The sequence below is a fragment of the Lepus europaeus genome, chromosome X (assembly GCF_033115175.1).
Source record: "Lepus europaeus isolate LE1 chromosome X, mLepTim1.pri, whole genome shotgun sequence".
NCBI classification, from domain to species: Eukaryota; Metazoa; Chordata; class Mammalia; order Lagomorpha; family Leporidae; genus Lepus; species Lepus europaeus.
Genome location: NC_084850.1, coordinates 86,824,726 through 86,845,457, shown reverse-complemented (window position 1 = coordinate 86,845,457; position 20,732 = coordinate 86,824,726). Strand labels below are relative to the sequence as shown.

General features: G+C 44.5%; 2 pseudogenes; one reads left to right on the top strand and one right to left on the bottom strand.

Annotated features, from left to right (window-relative positions):
- The first annotated feature begins 5,839 nt into the window (after positions 1–5,839).
- On the top strand, positions 5,840–7,004 carry LOC133752733 (transcriptional repressor protein YY1-like; annotated as a pseudogene).
- A 12,440-nt stretch (positions 7,005–19,444) lies between these two features.
- On the bottom strand, positions 19,445–20,040 carry LOC133753736 (pre-mRNA-splicing factor SPF27-like; annotated as a pseudogene).
- Positions 20,041–20,732: the final 692 nt, after the last annotated feature.

Here is a 20,732-nt window from a genome sequence, read left to right as displayed (position 1 = left end):
TTGTAGCCAAGAAATCCAACTGTCCACCAATGATCTGTGCTCCCCTTCCACAGTAGAGGGTTTTTACTAGGAAGTAACTACCCAACCAGGCTGCATTTCCCAGTGTCCTTGCATCAGTGCTAGGCCGCATGACTGGAATAAATGAATAGAAAAGGCAGGCTGAGATGGTTAAGTGCTTGGTGTGCCTTCCCTGTGCTCTTCCCCCTCTCTTGCAAGCCTGTGTTCAAGATGGCAGCATTATGAGATGAATGAGGCTGGATCTATCAATGGTCATGGGCAGCAGAGCACCTCAGTGGTAACGGGGAGCAGAGCAGACCGCATTAGACTGATGTGAGCCAGCATCACACTTGCATTAGGTTAAACCTCTGAGATTTGGAAGTTGGTATTGCACGATTAGCCCACCCTGACAAATACCTTAAGCCAAGGGGGCAGCCCAGTGTTTCTCCTGTAGCCTGTCCCCAAGAGACCCACGGCTGACCCTTGGCAGAACCACCAGGCTTCCCTGTCCACTGCCCTGTGAAAATAGATGTTTAATCTCATCCAACATACGGAACTTTGCATCTCCCTCTGCCAGGCAGCCAAGAACTTGACATATGCTTCCTCAACACTCTTTTCCCCTCCAAATTACATGTAGTTACTCCCTTTATCTGTGGGGGCTATGTTACAAGACCCCCAGTGGATGCCTACAACCACAGATCATGTTGAATCATATATATATATATATATATATATACACACACATATATATATACATATATATATATATAGTTTTCTGTGATAAGCATATACACCCATGATAAATTTTAATGTATAAATTAGGGGCCAGCGCTGTGGTGTAGTGGGCTAAGCCTCCGCCTGCAGTGCTGGCATCCCATATGGGTGCCGGTTCAAGTCCTGACTACTCCTCTTCCAATCCAGTTCTCTGCTATGGCCTGGAAAAGTAGTGGAGGATGGCCCAAGTGCTTGGGCTCCTGCACCTGTGTGGGAGACCCAGAAGAGGCTCTTGGCTCCTGGCTTCGGATCGGCACAGAACCGGGCTGCTGAGGCCATTTGGGGAGTGAACCAGTGGATGGAAGATCTCTCTCTCTCTCTCTCTCTCTCTGCCTCTGTGTAACTTTGCCTTTCAAGTAAATAAAATAAGTTGTAAAAATAAAATTCTAGACTGAGATGAAGTTATGAAATGTTTTTTAAAAAAATGTATACATTAGATACAGTAAAAAAAAATCAGCAACAACTAGTAATAAAGTCAACTTACAAGAATAAGCAGCATGGTTGGTGCCGTGGCTCACTAGGTTAATCCTCCGCCTGTAGCACCGGCACACCGGGTTCTAGTCCTGGTTGGGGCGCCAGTTCTAGTCCCGGTTGCTCCTCTTCCAGTGCAGCTCTCTGCTGTGGCCCAGGAAGGCAGTGGAGGATGGTCCAAGTGCTTGGACCCCTGCATCTGCATGGGAGACCAGGAGGAAGCACCTGGCTCCTGGCTTTGGATTGTTGCAGCGCACCGGCTGTAGCGGCCATTTGGGGAGTGAACCAATGGAAGGAAGACCTTTCTGTCTCTCTCTCTCTCTCTCTCTCTCTCTCACTGTCTAACTCTGCCTGTCAAAAAAAAAAGAAAGAAAAAGAAAAAAGAATAAGCAGCATTGCCGCTCTTGTGCTTTGAGGCAGTTAGTAAGTCAAATAAGGGTGACTTGGACACAGGCACTGCAGTCCTGGGCCAGTTAAGCACACAGCCAAGATGGCTACTGACGCACCCAACAGACAGGCAGTGTCTGCTTGGACAGAGGGATGCTTCACATCTGGGGCTGGATGTCGCAGGAGTCCAGCACACTGCTCCAAAAGGCCCACGATGGCCAACTTCTGAATTGTTTACCTTTGCAGCTTCCCATTGACTGTTTTTCAGAGCACAGTTGCCTGTGGCAATCAAAACCGCAGGTAAAGTACAACGACCAGCCACGGCAACTACAATCAACCAGCAGCCGCGGCACAAGGCTGCTGTGCCTTCACCCGAGCATGGCCTTCTCGCAGAACCCTGCAAGCTCCCTAGCATGCTTCCCTCTTGTGATCTGCAAGGCTGTTGTTTGCTGCACACTCTGCAGCATGTCTGAATCACTCCTCAAACTCTTTTTCTCTGGAGGTGGCTTGCTGCCATCTCTCCCCTACAGCATCCGGATCCCCGACCAGCACAGAAAACCCTAGGTGTTTGGGTACCTGGGAGCAGTCAACATGGGTTGTGTCCCTTATTCTATCAGCTTCTTCAGGCTCCAATATCTACGTAGTTCTTCCAGTCAATTCTACCATTTCCCTCGGGGAACAGAGATGGCCTCGTCTCTCCATAAACAAACCGATTGCCTCTAAAAATTTCTGTACCTGTGTCTGATTTCCTGTGGGAAATCTTAGGCTTCAACCAGCCTAGAGAGGTTTCAGTGCAAATAGAGTCTTGGCTCCCAGACATGACCGCCCTCCAGGGACTTCCATGATGAACATATTGCTGTCCCGTCATATCCCTCTCCTCCTGGGAGAGATCCTACAGCACCAGTAATGGCCTGTGCAGCATCTACTTTGTCTCCAGCCCCAGGCTCATTCTCCTAACAATTTAGGGGTCACAGGAGCCCAAGAGCACTCAGTTCTGCAGGATGGTTTGTTTTGGGTGCACTTGGACTCTGCATCGCACTTGAACAATCCTGGATGGATGCCACCCTTTGACCCCCTGACCCCTTCCCCTGCCAAACCCTCTTAGAATGCCTTTCAGTGGCAGAGGAGTGGGCTAGTATAGTCTTTACTGGGGAAAGGAAAGTCTTAAAAGCCCCAGTAGTGCCTAATCACACATGCACAGAAGCTACAATAAAGAACAGGTCTTTGGCCACCCACAGAGTTGGCTTCTCTCTATATATATACATATATTTTTAAAAGATTATTTATTTATTTGAAAGGCAGAATTACAGAGAGGCAGAGAGAGAGAGGTCTTCCATCTGCTGATTCACTCCTCAGATGGCCACAACGGCCGGAGATGAGCTGATCCAAAGCCAGGAGCCAGGAGCCAGGAGCTTCTTCCGGGCCTCCCATATGGGTGCAGGTGCTCAAAGACTTGGACCATCTTTTTTCTCACGCATATTAGCAGGAAGCTGGATCAGAAGTGCAGCAGCCAGGACTCGAATCAGCACCCATATGGGATGTCGATGCTGCAGGCAGTGGCTTTACCTGCCACGCCACAGCGCCAGCCCCAGTTGTCCTCTCTCTCTTTTTTTTTTTTTTTTTTTTGGACAGGCAGAGTGGACAGTGAGAGAGAGAGACAGAGAGAAAGGTCTTCCTTTTGCCGTTGGTTCACCCTCCAATGGCCACCACGGCTGGCGCGCTGCGGCCGGCGCACCGCGCTGAGCCGATGGCAGGAGCCAGGTGCTTCTCCTGGTCTCCCATGCGGGTGCAGGGCCCAAGTACTTGGGCCATCCTCCACTGCACTCCCTGGCCACAGCAGAGAGCTGGCCTGGAAGAGGGGCAACCGGGACAGAATCCGGCGCCCCGACCGGGACTAGAACCCGGTGTGCCAGTGCCGCAAGGCGGAGGATTAGCCTAGTGAGCCGCGGCGCCGGCGAGTTGTCCTCTCTTGATGTCTCCCAGAAGCCACTCCTCTGAGACTCCCTCTCTTCTCTTTTGCTCACTCAAGCTCCTTGGCATCCTAAGTTCTCTGCCCCCTGGAGTCTATTTTCTTTCCTCCCTGGCATTAGGCATGGGCTGCCAGTTATTCTACTTAGTCCTGTTTGCTGGCCTCTGGATGGAGCTAGAGAGGGCTTTAACCCTGGCAGGTGAAAGGGAGATGAAGAGAAGCACCTGCACTGGTCCAGCTTTAGGGTCAAGCCCTTACAAGACAATGGGGCTTTTCACACTAACAACAGTGACTGCCTGTTAGCATGTCCCTGGTGCACAATGCTGCTAAAAGAATCTCCTATTGCTCTACCTCCTCTTGGGTTGCATCACAAAAACTTTCTTTTATTGCAGCCTGATACATTGAGGGGGCCCAGGAAGGGTGCAGGGGAGAAAAACACTCCTGCAGCCGATTTAGACAACTCCACTTACAGGATATTACCATGGATTCCTCCTCAACTTCTCCAGACTTCAACTCTGCCCTATTCCGTCATTCTTTCCATTCAATTGCTCACAAATCTAGTTATCAAAATCTGCCTGTGCCAGGCTCTAAACAAGGTACAGAGATCAATCAGATGTAGTCCCTACTCTCTGGTTGCTCCCAGGCCTATGAGAGAGGTATATAGTGGAAATAAACAAGCACAATGCATTGCAATCAGTGCTATGGAAGGAGGGAGCCAAGAGAAGTGTGGGAAAACAACAAAGGGTCACTCCATGCAGACCGACACAGTTGGAGAGGACTTCTGGGAGGAGGGGATACATGGGTCTGGGCGGCAATCCAGGTTGAGGAAACAGTTGGAATAAAGGCCTGGAGGATGACAGCCTCATGCTGCAGGCAGGCGACTGTGCAGTTCGGTGCTGCTGGGATGCAAAGAGCAAGGCAGGGTGTGGTTGATGAGGAGGCTGGGAAGACTGGCAGGAAGCAGGCTCAGGAGGACCTTGGGACTGAAGTAAGGAAGTTGGAATTCCGCCTGCTCCTAGAGCCCAGGGGTGGTGGTTCAAATATTGAATGACCCGAGGGTCAACCAGGCAGAATGAGACAATGGCCAATTGGAACAGAGGCTGGTGCTCAACAACCTGGATGGGCCAATGACTGGGGAGAGGAGGGGCTCCAACAAAATGTTTGCCTCATGTATGACCGACCCCAGGATTTGCCTAATCCTGCCATGGGAGAGAAGACTTGCTAATAACTGAGACAGCACGTCCCAAGAGTCCACGGCAGGGCGGTGAGAATAGAAACCAGATTCAGGTTCATTTAATGAAAATAAGGAAATTGGCTGTTTCTTGTGGATATAACAGAGTAAGGCAGAGCCTAAAATGAGTTCTAGTGGGCCTGCAGTTCTCCCCTGTGAGCACAGAGAGGGAGGGGGATGAAAAAGCAGGGTTTCTGTAGGGTTGCCTGGCCGGATTGGTTTGCCATGGGCTAAAACCGTTGGGACACATTGCCCTGGCGGCTTGCCACCTGTGTTCGGTAGTACCTCACTCAATGAAGTAATCAGAGTGCCCTTTGATGGGCTATGAGGAAAGTGAAAATCAGTGGGTTGGCATGCCTTTGGCTGGATGAGGCTCTGGGCTTGTGGCATGGGCCAATGGGTGGGTCAGAAGATCTATGCTGGGGCCAGCGCTGGGGCCTGAAGCGCCAGCATCCCATATGGGTGCCGGTTTGAGCCCCGGCTGCTCCACTTCTGATCCAGCTCTTTGCTGTGGCCTGGGAAAGCAGTAGAAGATGGCCCAAGTCCTTGGGCCCCAGCACCCACATGGGAGACCTGGAAGAAGCTCCTGGCTCCTGACTTTGGATCAGCTCAGCTCTGGCCATTATGGCCGACTGGGGAGTGAACCATCAGATGGAAGACCTCCCTCTCTCTCTCTCTCTCTCTCTCTCTCTCTCTCTCTCTGCCTCTCCTTCTCTCTCTGTGTAACTCTGACTTTCAAATAAATAAATAAATCTTTTATAAATAAGAGTATCTATGCAGCTCCGGCCGTTGCAGCCAACTGGGGAGTGAACCATCGGATGGAAGACCTCTCTCTCTCTCTCTCTCTCTCTCTCTCTCTCTCTCTGCCTCTCCTCTCTTTGTGTAACTCTGACTTTCAAATAAATAAATAAATAAATCTTAAAAAAAGAAGATCCATGCTATGGAATGGACTGCTCCAAGTCCAGAGGTTATATGGGGGCCAGCCTGCCAGCAGTGAGGAACCCTGATCCATGGCCTCAGGCGACACTCTCTACATCCCCACGGATGACTTCAAGATTCTGGCCGAGTTGTGGAGCTGCACGACATCACGGAGGGGACCATCTTGGTGGAGACCATCAAGAGTATGGTAGTGGGCGAGGAGGAGGACGATGACAACAAAGAGTATGGCCGTGGCGCATGCCGGCCAACGCTGCCACCACCACCACCATCGCTACCACCATCACCACCACCACCAGCACTAGCACACATCCTTGATCATGCTGCAGCCGCTTGCCACTCACGCCCTGACCCAGGTGCACTACCTCCAGGAGCTGCTCCTAGTACAGACGCACAAGGAGGTGGTGGGCATTGATCACTCAGGCCAGCTGCATGCCAGGGATGGCTTCACGGAGAACCAGATCCTCATCCTGGTGCCTGTGCTGGCAAGTGGTGACGATGATTACATCAAATAGATACTGGTCTCCGTGGCAACAGCCGGCAAGCGAGGAGGCAGCGGCGGTGCAGACCCAGGCAACAAGAAATGCAAGCAGATGCAGGTGCAGATCAAGAAACTGGAGGGTGACTTCTTGGTCACCATGTGGTTCTCAGATGAAAAAAAAAAGATAGAAACCATGAGACAGTGGTTGAAGAACAGATCATTGGAGAGAACCTGTCTCCTGATTATTCAGAGTACATGACAGGAAAGAAACTTCCTCCCGGAGGAATCCTTTGGATCCTAAACAAGTGGCAGGATTTGCTAGAATGAAGTCAAGACAAGTTAAAGAAGATGATGCTTTGAGAACAATAGCTTGCCCTCATAAAGGCTGCACAAAGATGTTCAGGGATAACTCTCTGCAGAATGTGGCAAAGCTTTCGGGGAGAGCCTCAAAGCTAAAACGACACGAACTGGTTCATACTGGAGTGAAGCCCTGGCAGCGCGCATGCGCAGGCTGTGGGAAACGCTTTTCATTGGACTTCAGTTTGCGCGTCCACACTGGCGACAGGCCCTATGCGTTCTGCTTCAATGGTTGTAATAGGCAGTTTGCTCACTCAACTAACCTGAAATCTCACATCCTAGCACGTGCCAAGGCCGAAAGCAACGAAGTGAGAAGAAGAGAGAAGCCCCCATCGGCCTCGGAAAGTATCTTCCAGGAGTGTATACTGAATCCTACACACCTAAGGGACATATTTGAATAAAGTAGTAAAAAATACAGAAAAGCTTTAAAACAGTGATATATGGCTAAGATGCTCCCTCTAGCTGTGTAATCTCGTTTCAAAAAATAGGGTTTTTGTTAAGTGTGGTCCCAACAAGAGGACAACTCATGAACTTTTCATCAAAAGACAATTCTTTATGCAACAGTGCTAAAAGTGGAATTTTTTCCACATTTTTATAAATATGAAGCTCACCTGTTGTTTATAATTTTTAAAATTTTGTATTTTCCAAGTATGCATATTGCACACTTTGGGGGGATATGCTTAGTAATGCTATGTGTGATTTTTCTGGAGATCGATAACTTTACTTGCAGTAGTTTTTTTTTTTAAAGTTTTATTTAATGAATATAAATTTCCAATGTACAGCTTATGGATTACAATGGCTTCCCCCTCCCATAACTTCCCTCCCACCCACAACCCTCCTCTCTCCTGTTCCCTCTCCGCTTCCATTCACATCAAGATTCATTTTCAATTCTATTTATATACAGAAGATCAATTTAGTATACATTAAGTATTTAGTATACATTAAGTAACAGTTTGCACCCACATAGAAACACAAAGTGAAACATACTGTTTGAGTACTAGTTATAGCATTAAATCAAAATGTACAGCACATTAAGGACAGAGATGCCACATGAGGAGCAAGTGCACAGTGACTCCTGTTGTTGACCCAACAAATTGACACTCTAGTTTATGGCGCCAGTAACCACCCTAGCCTCTCGTCATGAGTTGCCAAGGCTATGGAAGCCTTCCAAGTTCCCCGACTCTGATCATATTTAGACAAGGTCATAAAAGACAGGGTGAGGATAGTAACCAATGATCCTAAGAGTGGCATTTACCAGGTCTGAAAAATTATACAGCATTAAGTGGGGAAGAGGACCATCAGTACACACATGTTGGGAGTAGAGCCATTGATGGTAGAGTAGAGGTTATGATTACGAAGGAATGAGGCCCAAGTGCACTAGACAGGGTCTAGAACAAAGGACAGAGTCATTATTAGAGGAGCTAAGAAAGGTGCTAAGCTACAATTAAGTTTTCTGATTGAGAGGCAAATAGAACCTGACAGAAGGGGCTTGATAATAATCTGTTGGGCTTTAGGCCTTGTAAATTCAGAGGCCCAGACCTATCTATCTCTTCACATGGGGTATATCCTAAGGGAGGTGTGAACCTCCTAGGGGAAGGCACTCTGTTGACTTTCATTACTTGGCTGGCCTGGGAGGAGAGCTGGCCAGGTAAAGGCAGGTGGCATCTCTAACAAGAAATTTACAGTTCTGCCTGCAATGTTGCTGACCCTACTTGACCATCCCCTCAGCTGCAGTGGTCACTTTGGAAGTTGGGCTGAGTGAAGGGCTTTTCAGCTTAGAGCCAATAAGATCTGTGGCTCTGACCTGGGCATCCTTCGACTCCAGGGCAGGTCCATTTCCAGTGTTCCAACTCTTGGCAGAGCTGCCAGGGCTCTTCACAAGCTGACTTCTGCTGAAGCCCAGGCTTACCACATTGAAAGCCACTGCAGTGGACTGGCCTGTTGGGTCTCCTTGAGGGCAGATCACTGTACAGATCAGCCATTAATAGGCCTGCCACCCATTGCTTCTGATGCCTAGCTTTCTTTTCCTCCTGGTTTTTGTTAAAGCAGACCAGAGGATGCAAGTCAAGGGAGTGCCCAAGTCCCATCTCTAATCTTCGGTGGCCTCAACTACAAGTCTATAGTCACAGGCATGTTCTGTAGTAGTTTTTCTAAGGTAGACAATGCCCATGAGGAAAATTATATTCTCACTTTAAAACTTTCTTTCCCTTTGGTCTGAAAGGGAGGTTTTTTCTACTTACTGTTTACTTCGCTGATGGTGAAGTAAATCTAGCTATGAGATTATTTTTTAAGCTCTTATTTTGGCTATGCTATTACAGAAAAATGTTAGCCATCTCTTTTATAAGGTCTAAAGATTAAATTGTGCGTTCTTTATAATAGAATTAGTTTCCTACCTTGAAGAGAATAGAGAAATGAAAGAACAAGTTGGGCTTAGAATAGAGAAATGAGGGAGCAAGTCCTAGATCGCTTGCTGACAATAGCAATATTACATGAATACTTAGGAAATAGTTTCAACCATTAGATAACAACTTAAGAAAACATTTACCAGAAGGTCCAATGCCTTCTATACATTTTAAGCATCAGGTATTTGAAAACACCTCTTAAATATCTAACATGGTGTAGTTTGTTTAACCAGTAAACTTAAGCACAACCATCTAAAATGTTTTTAGTTTCTTTCTACCAACAAGTATAAAACATATGATGCAGAGATTCAGGTCACACAAATTAAAATGCATCTTTGATTAATTTTAGCAGCTTAAATTTATGGACAATCTTATCTATAAGCCAATTAAAATAAAATTCTTAATAAAATTTTCCCATGTGGACATACAATATGTACACACATATAACATAACATAATAGACCAATATAGCAATTTTAATATAGCTTTTAAAAATCTTTAACTCTTTTTGTAGATTGCCAATTGATTTGAATTGCTTTTTGTTTTTAGAAACCTCAGTTAACCATACTTTCTCTCAGTTGGTACTGTTAATACATTATTGGCTTCATCTGTTTACAGAGCCGTCCCAAAGTACTGAATACAATAGAAGTGGCTGGAAAAAGTCCATAAAACATATAGGAGGACAGCTAAACACAGAACCAACAACGCTTTAGTTTTATGAGAAGCAAATCATATATGACTGTGGATGACAAAAGACTTTAAGTTGCCATGTTTAAAATTATAAACTCATCAACCAACAAGAGGCACTTGCTTACTTCACAGTATTTTTGAAAGCACCTGTAGGATTTGACAAGTATTTAACCCTTTAGGCCTCTGGGGCTTTCTCATTAAGATAACTATCATGTCTAGTAACACAATATCATTAGACTTTTTAATTCTCAAACATTTGTATTAATAGCATTTTCCATTATAGAAACTTAAAATTTAGTACCACGTCACATCTTGACAGTACTTCTAATATACTCTAAATAGCCTGATTAGTTGGTGTCTCTATAAGATCAGAGACATAGGTCCTTCGATTTTTTTCAGTTGAGCCCAAACTGGAAAAACCAAAGTCCAAGATTTACTAGAAATTTTAGAGTCCAGATTGTTTGAAACTTTGATTATTTGAATGCCTGTCAAGAATGCCAAGAAGGCTCAAAATCCAAAATATCTGGTTGAAATAAGATTCCTTAAAATCATGACATAACATAGACCAAATTTGATCATTGTTACAAGGTGATTATTCAAATCTTTGAAAATAAGCACATATTTAAATAACCCATAGCTCTTAATAAAAATTCAGCTGTTTTTGAACAATTAGAATTTAACAGACATCAAGAGAACATAGTAGATTACTTTAACACATTGCTTTAACAGAGAATCAGATTTTAATTCTATGTCAAAGACAAATTGAGCTTCCTGTGATCTTTTGCTGTGAGGTTTCCTTCTTTTACCTTTTTTCATATTGATGACTGTGTTTCTGTGTTTCTGTGTGTAACACATCTTTAAGCATCTTTTGCAGGGCAGGACGAGTGGCAACAAATTCTTTCAATTTCTGTTTGCTATGAAAAGTCTTAATTTCACCTTCATTCGCAAATGAGAGCTTTGCAGGATATAATATTCTGGGCTGGCAGTTTTTCTCTCTTAGTACCTGGGCTATGTCTCGCCATTCCCTTCTAGCTTGTAGGGTTTCTGATGAGAAGTCTGCTGTGAGTCTAATTGGAGATCCTCTGAGAGTAATCTGGCGTTTCTGTCTTGCACATTTTAGGATCTTTTCTTTATGTTTCACTGTGGTGAGTTTGATTACAACATGTCGTGGTGAGGATCTCTTTTGGTCATGTTTATTAGGGGTTCTATAAGCTTCCTGTACTAAGATGCCTCTGTCCTTCTCCAAACCTGGGAAATTTTCTGCTAGTATCTCACTGAAAATGCCTTCTAATCCTTTCTCCCTCTCCATGCCTTCAGGAACTCCTAGAACCCGAATGTTAGGTTTTTTAATAGTATCCTGTAGATTCCCGACAATATTTTTTAGATTTCTAATTTCCTCTTCTTTTCTTTGGTTTGCCTGTTTCCTTTCCTGTTCTCTGTCTTCTAAGTCCAATATTCTCTCTTCTGCTTTTTTTTTTCTTCTCATTCTGTTTTTAAGGCTCTCTAATGTGTTTGTCATTTGATCTATTGGATTCTTCATTTCATTATGATTTCTCATCACTATCACAGTTTCTTGTTCTACTAGTTGTTTCATTTCATTTTGATTCCTCCTTAATATTTCATTTTCATGAGAGAGATTTTCTATCTTGTCCATTAAGGATTTCTGTAGTTCAAGAATTTGTTTTTGAGAACTTATTAATGTTCTTATCAATTTTTTGAGATCCACTTCTTGCATTTCTTCTATCTCATCATCTTCATAATCTTGAATTGGGGTGTCTTTTTCATTTGGGGGCGTCATAGTGTCTTCCTTTTTCTTGTTACCTCGGTTTTTGCGTTTGTTGTTTGGCATGTTGGAGATATTTGGTTTCTTCACTGTGGTGTTTTTTCTTGTTATACTATGGCTCTATATTAAGTGGACTGTCTGCTTTCGGTGGAGCCTTAGAGGCTTGAGATGGGTGTGGACTGAGAGCTGTGTTTGGTTCCTCAGGGTTGAGGGTGTGTCAAAGGTGACACTCCCAGGTTAGGCGTGGTAAATCTCTCTTTCTGTCATTCTTTTTTTTTTTTTGATTCAAAAGGGAAGTAATTCCGCACAGCTGAACGTAATTGGAGGTAGTTAGCAGAGGAATGATAGACCCACAGGAGCCAGAGATCAGAAGCTCTTTCCCAAGGACCACACAGGGAATCTGTGCTGCCCTCGGTGTGGGCTCCAATTCTCCTGCAGTCTCCCACTGGGTTGCCAAGTTAGATCCTAATCTCCTGTTATTTCACCCCTCCCCCCAGAGTCAGGTTTTTCTGCTAGGCTCAGGGCCGGTGCAGACCTGAGGTCGCCCTGCTTATGATGTATGTCCAAAATGGCGCCTACTCTTCGTCTTGCTCGCTTTTGAGAGGTGAGTGGAGAGAGAGAAACTCGTGTCTGTATCGGTCACTTTTTTTTCCCTCTCTCTCTTCTAGTTAGCCTGGTGAACTTTTCTCCATGGAGTTTCAAGCCTCATTTCCTCTAGTTTCCTCTTTCCGCTTGCCCGCTGGTATCTCGGGCTATTGAGGTTCGGCTCACCTTGCGTTCCAGCACTGGTGTGTTGAGTGTGCCACTGGTGTCCCGAACTTGGGCTCCCACGCTCTCCACGCAGGTCCACTGTGAATCACTAGTTCCGGAAGAGTTTCCTCTGCTGTTTCTTCCCCTACTCTTCCTTGAACCTGCAGTATCTTCACTTTTATTAAACTGTCTCTTCCCGGACTATCAGTGTGCTCCCTTCCTATTCTGCCATCTTGCTGCTCTTCTGCAGTAGTTTTTCTTTAAAAGAATGGGCAGTTACATGCATCCTTCAAAACTATTTTCCTGTAAAAAAGTTGCATAGGTTTTGTTTGCTATCTTAATTTTGGTTGTATTCTTTGATGTTTGTATATTTTGTATAATTGTACCATATAGCTATATTGAATCAAATATTAGATGTCATTTAATAGTGTTAATCAATTTTTTTGACAGGCAGAGTTAGACAATGAGAGAGAGAGAGAGACAGAGAGAAAGGTCTTCCTTTTCCGTTGGTTCACCCCCCCCCCCCCAAATGGCCATGAGGCCAGAGCGCTAAGGCCGGTGCGCTGCAACGATCCAAAGCCAGGAGCCAGGTGCTTCCTCCTGGTCTCCCATGCGGTTGCAGGGCCCAAGGACTTGGGCCATCCTCCACTGCACTCCCGGGCCACAGCAGAGAGCTGGCCTGGAAGAGGGGCAACTGGGACAGAATCCGGCACCCCAACCGGGACTAGAACCCGGGGTGCCAGCGCCGCAGGCAGAGGATTAGCCAAGTGAGCCGTGGCACCGGCCGTTATTCAATTTTTAAAAAGATTTATTTGTTCATTTAAAAAGCAGAGTCACAGAGAAATAGAAACAGGTGGAGACAGAGAGAGAGAGAGAGAGAGAGAGAGAGAGAGAGAGAGAGAGATCCTCCATCTGCTGGTGCACTCCCCAAATGGCCACAAAGGCCAGAGCTGGGCCTATCCGAAGCCAGGGGCCAGGAGTTTCTTCAGAGTCTCCTTAGTGGGTACAGGGGCCTACTACAGCTCCTACTGCTTTCCCAGGCCATAACAGAGAGCTGGATTGGAAGCAGCCGGAACTCAAACTGGTGCCCGTATGGGATGCTGGCACTGCAGGTGGCAGCTTTACTGGCTATGCCACAGTGCTGGCCCAGTGTTAATCAATTTAAACCCATGTTCATCACTTTTTTCCCTCGAAGATACTGCCAGATGCTGATGTTCAGTGTAATTTCTTTGCTTGTTCAGTTACAGAAAGTAGTGTTCAGTTGTAGAAGGCATTGTACCTTTTAACACTGGATGTGTACATCCATGTAATACAGAAAGGACAACCATAAAATAGCAATCCTAAAAAAAATGGCTATGGGGAGGTTGGCAGGTCAGTGGTCTTTCTTGTAGAGATAGGATCCCTGAGGTTGCCTCGTGTCCTGTTAAGCTTCAGACTGGAGCTGGGTAAGCTCCTTCCCATTTGGGGCCACCATTTAGAAAGGCAGACACTTACAAAAGTGGCTTGGAGGGCATGCTGAGAACTCCCAGGGCCACTGTACCACTTCCTAAGCTGTGCAAACCTGAGCAACGTACTTATCCTCCCCATGTCTCTCCGATTTCTTGTCTACAAATTGGGGGCATGTATGTTTGGTAGTGTTGTGAGGATTAAATGTGGGCATAGGTGTACGAATGTAATATAGTGGTGACATGTGATAAGCACACAAGAAATAGTAGCTGTTATTATTAAAAATAGGGGCCCAAGGACAAAGGGGGGGAGTCTTTTGTTGGAGAGGGGAAGGGCCATTTTTGCAGAGATGTTGTGGCAAGTGTGGCAGAATGACTTCAGGGAAAGCGTTCAGAGTTCTCTGTAGGGCCTCTGTCCCTGTGAGAACTTCAGACTTGGGGATATCTGTAGCATCCTTCTGGTTGCCCAGGTATAGCTAGCTGTCTTTCTTTTTTTTAAAGAGAGATTTATTTATTCATTTATTTGAGAGGCAGAGGGACAAGGAGAGGAGAGACAGACACAGAGAGGTCTTCCATCTGCTGGTTCACTCCCCCAAAAGGCCACAATGGCCAGGGATGGGCCAGGCCAAAGCAAAGAGCCCAGAGCTCCATCCAGGTCTCCCATATATATGGGTGTCAGGGGCCCAAGGGCTTGGATCATTTTCCTGTGCCTTCCCAGGTGCATTAGCAGGGAGCTGGATCAGAAGTGGAGCAGCTGGGAGTTGAACCAGCAACTAATATGGGCTGCAGATTAACCTACTACACCATGCTGGGCCCCACAGCTTTTTGTTTCTTTCCCTTGGCCTTGTATCTCTGATACAAACATCTTGTGTGATGCCCTGACAAACCACAATGAATAAGCCTCAGAAGGCCACCATGCTGCAGTGGTGACACAAGTGGAGGCGCTGGCTTCCCTCTTGCTGGAGGTGGTGCTGGTATGATATCCAAGATCCTTCAGACTGCAGTCACATCTAGGGCTGTGGTGAGCTAGTCCTGGAACTCTGCCAGCATCTAGGGAGCATAGAATCTGGTCTGCACCTGGTCCTGAGAGAGGCTGGGGAAGCCAAGGGAGAGCACTAGTCCCCGAGGCTTACAGATGTCAACTCAGAAGTCCTGACTTCCCCTGATGGTTAGAAGCTGATTGTGGGACCTCTGGGAATACAGACCAGCTTCTAGAAGCTTTCAACGACTCTGGGATGTGGTGATTGCTGTTTGAGTCCATGGGTGTGCAAAGCCCTTGTAAGGTGGCCTACTCAATCATGAAATGCTTCTGTCTGCTGAGTAGCTTGAAATCCAGTAGTTCATTTATCAAATGCCTCCTGGAATAGCAGAGTAGACTTCTGAGGCATTTGAGTTTTGGAGTCACCCAGATCTGGGCTCAAATCCAGGCATGGCCTATTTCCCCCCGTCACATCTTTGTTGAGATACAATTCATGCACTATACAATTCCCTTGTTTACTGTGTGTTTACAGCACACAGTCCAATAGTTTTCAGTGTGTATACAGAGTTTTTTCAACCATCGCCATAATGAATTGTAGAACATTTTCATCGCCCCCAAAAGAAACCCCATATCCATTATCAGTCGCTCCCCATTCCCACTCCACCCCTTTTAAAGCAAACAAGAGCTGTATGATAGTGAAAGCACTAAAATCAGATTTTAGTGAAGAACGATTGCAATAGGAGAGAAGAGACCTCAGTATAGAAGTTGGCTCAACTCCTAATATAACAAGGAAAAGTGGGGATTTACAGCCGAAAGACAGAAGGGTGAGTGGATGGAAAATTACTAAGAGAAGACATCAGGGTAAGTGGAATGCTTGTTAAACGAACAGGGTATTTGCTAAAGGCAGCTCAAGGTGATCATCTATCACCTGGGAGTCATGGAGGATGAGAAAAGTGATCAGATATGGAGGGTGAAGGGTTCTCATTGAGCTGATTTAGCTGGATTCTCACTAAAACTGGATTACTCTGCAGGCCTAAGGATGAGGCTCAAGGTCAAGGCCTAGTCCTAGTTGAGAAAAAGGCCTGGAGGAAGGCTTCTCACCAAAATCTGGTTAAGGAGATTTTTTTGTAACCCCCACCCCTAGCTCTTGGACACCACTAGTTTGGTTCTATCTGTATGGATGTGCTTATTCTAGAAATTTCTTATACAAGTAATCACATACTAATGTGTTACTTGTATTGCGTTTCTTTCACTTAGCATAATGTTATAATGTTTTCATGTTTTAGCCTCGTTGTACCATGTGATAGTACTTCACTTCTGTTGATCACAAAATTATATTTCATTGTGCGAATATTTCACACTTTCTGAATCCATTCATCAGCTATTGTGACTTTTTGGCTATTTCCACTTTGGGCTATTACAGATAATACTGTGAAAATTTGTGTGCCAACTTTTGTGGACATATGTTTTCATTTCTTATGTGTATGCATCTAGGAATAGAATTGCTGGGTTCTATGGAAACTCTACGTTAAAGCATTTGAGGAATCAGCCATTCCCATAGTGGCTGCACATTTTACATTCCTTCCAGTAATGTATGAAGATTCAAATTCCCCCACATCCTTGACAGCATTTGTAATTATCTTTTTTTATGAGAGCTATCCAAGTGGGTGTGAAGTGGTATATCATTGTGATTTTGATTTGCATTTCCATCATGACTAACAATGTTGAGTGTCTTTCATTCACCATTCGTGAATCCTTTCCTGATTTTTAAATTGAATAATTTAAAAATACTGAGTAATTTGTCTTTTTATGATCAATTTGTAAGAATTCTTTCTATATTCTAGATACAAGTCCCTTATCAAAAGTTCCTTGCAAAAATCTTCTCCCATGCTGTGTTTGATTCTTTCACTTTCTTTATGAGGCCCTTTGAAGCCAAACCATTGTGATTTTGGTGTTATAGCTAAGAAGGATTTGCCTAGCCCAAGATCATGAAGGTTGAATCTTAAATATTCTAAGAATTTTGTAATTTTCATTCTTGTAGTTATATCTATGATCCATTTAGAGTTCATTCGTGTGTATGTTGTGAGGTAGGGGTCCAACTTTATTCTTTTATACATACATACCTATTTATTTCAGAATCATTTATTGAAAATACTCTTCTTGTTAAAGCAGACCAGAGGATGCAAGTCAAGGGAGTGCCCGTGTCCCATCTCTAATCTTCGGTGGCCTGAACTACAAGTGTATAGTCACAGGCATGTTCTATAGTAGTTTTTCTAAGGTAGACAATGCCCATGAGGAAAATTATATTCTCACTTTAAAACGGGCACTCCCTTGACTTGCATCCTCTGGTCTGCTTTAACAAAAACCAGGAGGAAAAGAAAGCTAGGCATCAGAAGCAATGGGTGGCAGGCCTATTAATGGCTGATCTGTACAGTGATCTGCCCTCAAGGAGACCCAACAGGCCAGTCCACTGCAGTGGCTTTCAATGTGGTAAGCCTGGGCTTCAGCAGAAGTCAGCTTGTGAAGAGCCCTGGCAGCTCTGCCAAGAGTTGGATCACTGGAAATGGACCTGCCCTGGAGTCGAAGGATGTCCAGGTCAGAGCCACAGATCTTATTGGCTCTAAGCTGAAAAGCCCTTCACTCAGCCCAACTTCCAAAGTGACCACTGCAGCTGAGGGGATGGTCAAGTAGGGTCAGCAACATTGCAGGCAGAACTGTAAATTTCTTGTTAGAGATGCCACCTGCCTTTACCTGGCCAGCTCTCCTCCCAGGCCAGCCAAGTAATGAAAGTCAACAGAGTGCCTTCCCCTGGGAGGTTCACACCTCCCATAGGATATACCCCATGTGAAGAGATAGGTCTGGGCCTCTGAATTTACAAGGCCTAAAGCCCAACAGATTATTATCAAGCCCCTTCTGTCAGGTTCTATTTGCCTCTCAATCAGAAAACTTAATTGTAGCTTAGACAGCACCTTTCTTAGCTCCTCTAATAATGACTCTGTCCTTTGTTCTAGGCCCTGTCTAGTGCACTTGGGCCTCATTCCTTTGTAATCATAACCTCTACTCTACCACCAATGGCTCTACTCCCAACATGTGTGTACTGATGGTCCTCTTCCCCACTTAATGCTGTATAATTGTTCAAACCTGGTTAATGCCACTCTTAGGATCATTGGTTACTATCCTCACTCTGTCTTTTATGACCTTGTCTAAATATGATCAGAGTCGGCAAACTTGGAAGGCTTCCATAGCCTTGGAAACTCATGACGACAGCCTAGGATGGTTACTGGCGCCATAAACTAGAGTGTCAATTTGTTGGGTCAACAACAGTAGCCACTGTGCACTTGCTCCTCATGTGGGATCTCTGTCCTTAATGTGCTGTACATTGTGATTTAATGCTATAACTAGTACTCAAACAGTATGTTTCACTTTGTGTTTCTATGTGGGTGCAAACTGTTGAAATCTTTATACTAAATTGATCTTCTGTATATAAATAGAATTGAAAATGAATCTTGATGCAAATGGAAGGGGAGAGGGAGCGGGAGAGGGGAGGGTTGCGGGTGGGAGGGAAGTTATGGTGGGGGGGAAGCCATTGTAATCCATAAGCTGTACACTGGAAATTTATATTCATTAAATCAAAGTTAAAAAAAAAAGAACAAGGAAAAAAAAAAAGAAAATACTCTTCTTTCCCCTGCTGAATAGTCTTACCACTTTTGTCAAAAATCAGTTGACCATAAATGCAGTGGCTTCTTTCTGAAGTCACAAGTCTATCCTATAGATGGCATGATTATTGTGATTTTCAGGTTAGTTTTGAAATTAGGAAGTGTGAGCTTTCCAGCTTTCTTTTTTAAAAGTTTTATTTATTTATTTATTTGAAAGTCAGAGTTACACAGAGAAAGGAGAGGCAGGGAGAGAGAGAGAGAGGTCTTCCATCCACTGGTTCACTCCCCAATTGGCTGTAATGACCAGAGCTGCGCCAATCTGAAGCCAGGAGCCCTGAGCTTCTTCCAGGTCTCCCACACGGGTGCAGAGTCCCAAGGACTTGGGCCATCTCCCACTGCTTTCCCAGGCCATAGTAGAGAGTCCAGCTTTCCTTTCAATCAAGACTGTTCTGACTCTTTTCTTATATTCCCATATGAGTTTAAGGGCAAGCATGTGCAAAAAAGCCAAAACTTTGCTAGAAATTAGATGGAATCTGTAGATTAATTTGGGTGTATTGGTATCTCAATATTAAGGTTTCTAGTTTTGAACATGGGATGCCTTTCCATCTATTAACGTCTTTTTTCATTTCTTTCAGCAGTGCTTTCTAGTTTTCTGTGTAGAAGTTTGCACTTCTTTTGTTAAATTTACACTGAAGAATTTTTGATATCATTCTAAACAGAATTGTTTTCTTAAATGCATTTCAGATCACTCATTGCACGCGATTAAAAATACAACTACTTTTGGTATAGTGACCTTGTATCCTGCAACCTAACAAAACTTGTCTGTTGATTCTAACAGTGTTAAGTGTGTGTGTATGTGTGTGTGTGTACACACACATATATAGAAAGGCATGCCATCTGTAAATACAGATAGCTGTTTTTTATTACAATCATGTTGAAAATTTTTATTTTGTTAAAAAATACAAACAGGACAAAACACTTCACCCATTTTACGTGTTCTGAAAATTTAACAACCATCAATACTTTCTGTGACAAGTTGTTGTCCTTCAGAGACAACTCTATTCAGAGAAAGCTCCAATGCCTGGCTGTTTATGAAAACCCAACTTTTCTTCCTTTCTACCCCCCAAATTAGCCTTCTCAGTAGTCTTGCCGAGTGCTTTCTTTGTTTGCCTCTCCATGTTGCTGCTTACTTTGATAGATTTCGTTTTCTAGTTGCACAATAGTCCGCTCAATCTCTCAATTCTCACTGACCAGGGATACCCAACTTAACTTCTGAAGCTCTTTCTGTGCATGGTCCATCATATGAACTAGATTTTCATTATGCACTTTCCAGGCATTACATTCATGCTGTGACATCAGTTCCAGATTCTCAATTGGAACTGCTTAGTGCTTTAACTGGGCCATAGAATTGTTTGCACATTCTTGCCACGAAGTAATGTTTTTCTGACCCGAAGATGCGGCTGGAAGCTCGTATCATTTCATACTGAGCAGTTCAATTGGTTGTCCAGCAGCCAGTCTTTCAAATTCATTTCTCATTGTCAGTTTCAAAAGCAGAAGAATCCGGGGCTGTCCAGTAGCTCAGGTAGTTTTTAGTGGGTCGGTATCAGTGAGCTTTCTCCTCCACCAGGGCTGCAACTGCTTCCTGCACACCAGGTACTTCCATAACCTTGATTGAAACACAGTAGCATGTCCACCACAACCTCTCTGGCCACCAAACCAGTAGTACCCTCCATGCTGGGGCACTTGGGTTCACCTATGAATAGAGATAGTTTTACTGTTTGTGTGTGTATGTGTGTGGCTACTTTTTATTTGGTCTTTTTTTTTTCTAGTTCCCCTGGCTTGAATCTCTGCTACAATATTGAATAGCAGTTGGAAGCGTGGACACTTTTGTGTTGTTCCTGATCTTAGGAGAAAAGCTCTTGGTCTTTCACCATTAAATATAGAGTTAGCTGTGGGTTGTTCATAGATATTTTTCATTATATCTGAGGGAGTTTTCATTCTATTTTTAGTTTGTTTTTTTCATGAAAAGGAATTGGATTTTTTTCACTTGCTCTATAGAGATAATCATGCGGATTTTTCTTTATTCTGTCAATATAGTGTATTTTTTAAAGATTTCTTTTATTTATTTGAAAGGCAGAGTGACACACAGAGAGGGAGAGACAGAAAGAAATAAGCAATCTATCTTCTGGCTCAGTTCTCAAATGGCCACAATGGCTGGAGCTGGGCCAGGTTGAAGCCAGGAGCCAGGAACTCCATCTGGGTCTCCCATGACAGGGGTCCAAGTACCAGGGCCATCTCCAGTTGCTTTCACAGACACACTAGTAGGGAGCTGGATTGGAAGTAGAGCAGCCAGGACTTGAATTAGCACTCTTATATGGGATGTCATCATTGCAGGTAGAGGCTTAACCACTGTGCCACAGTGTCA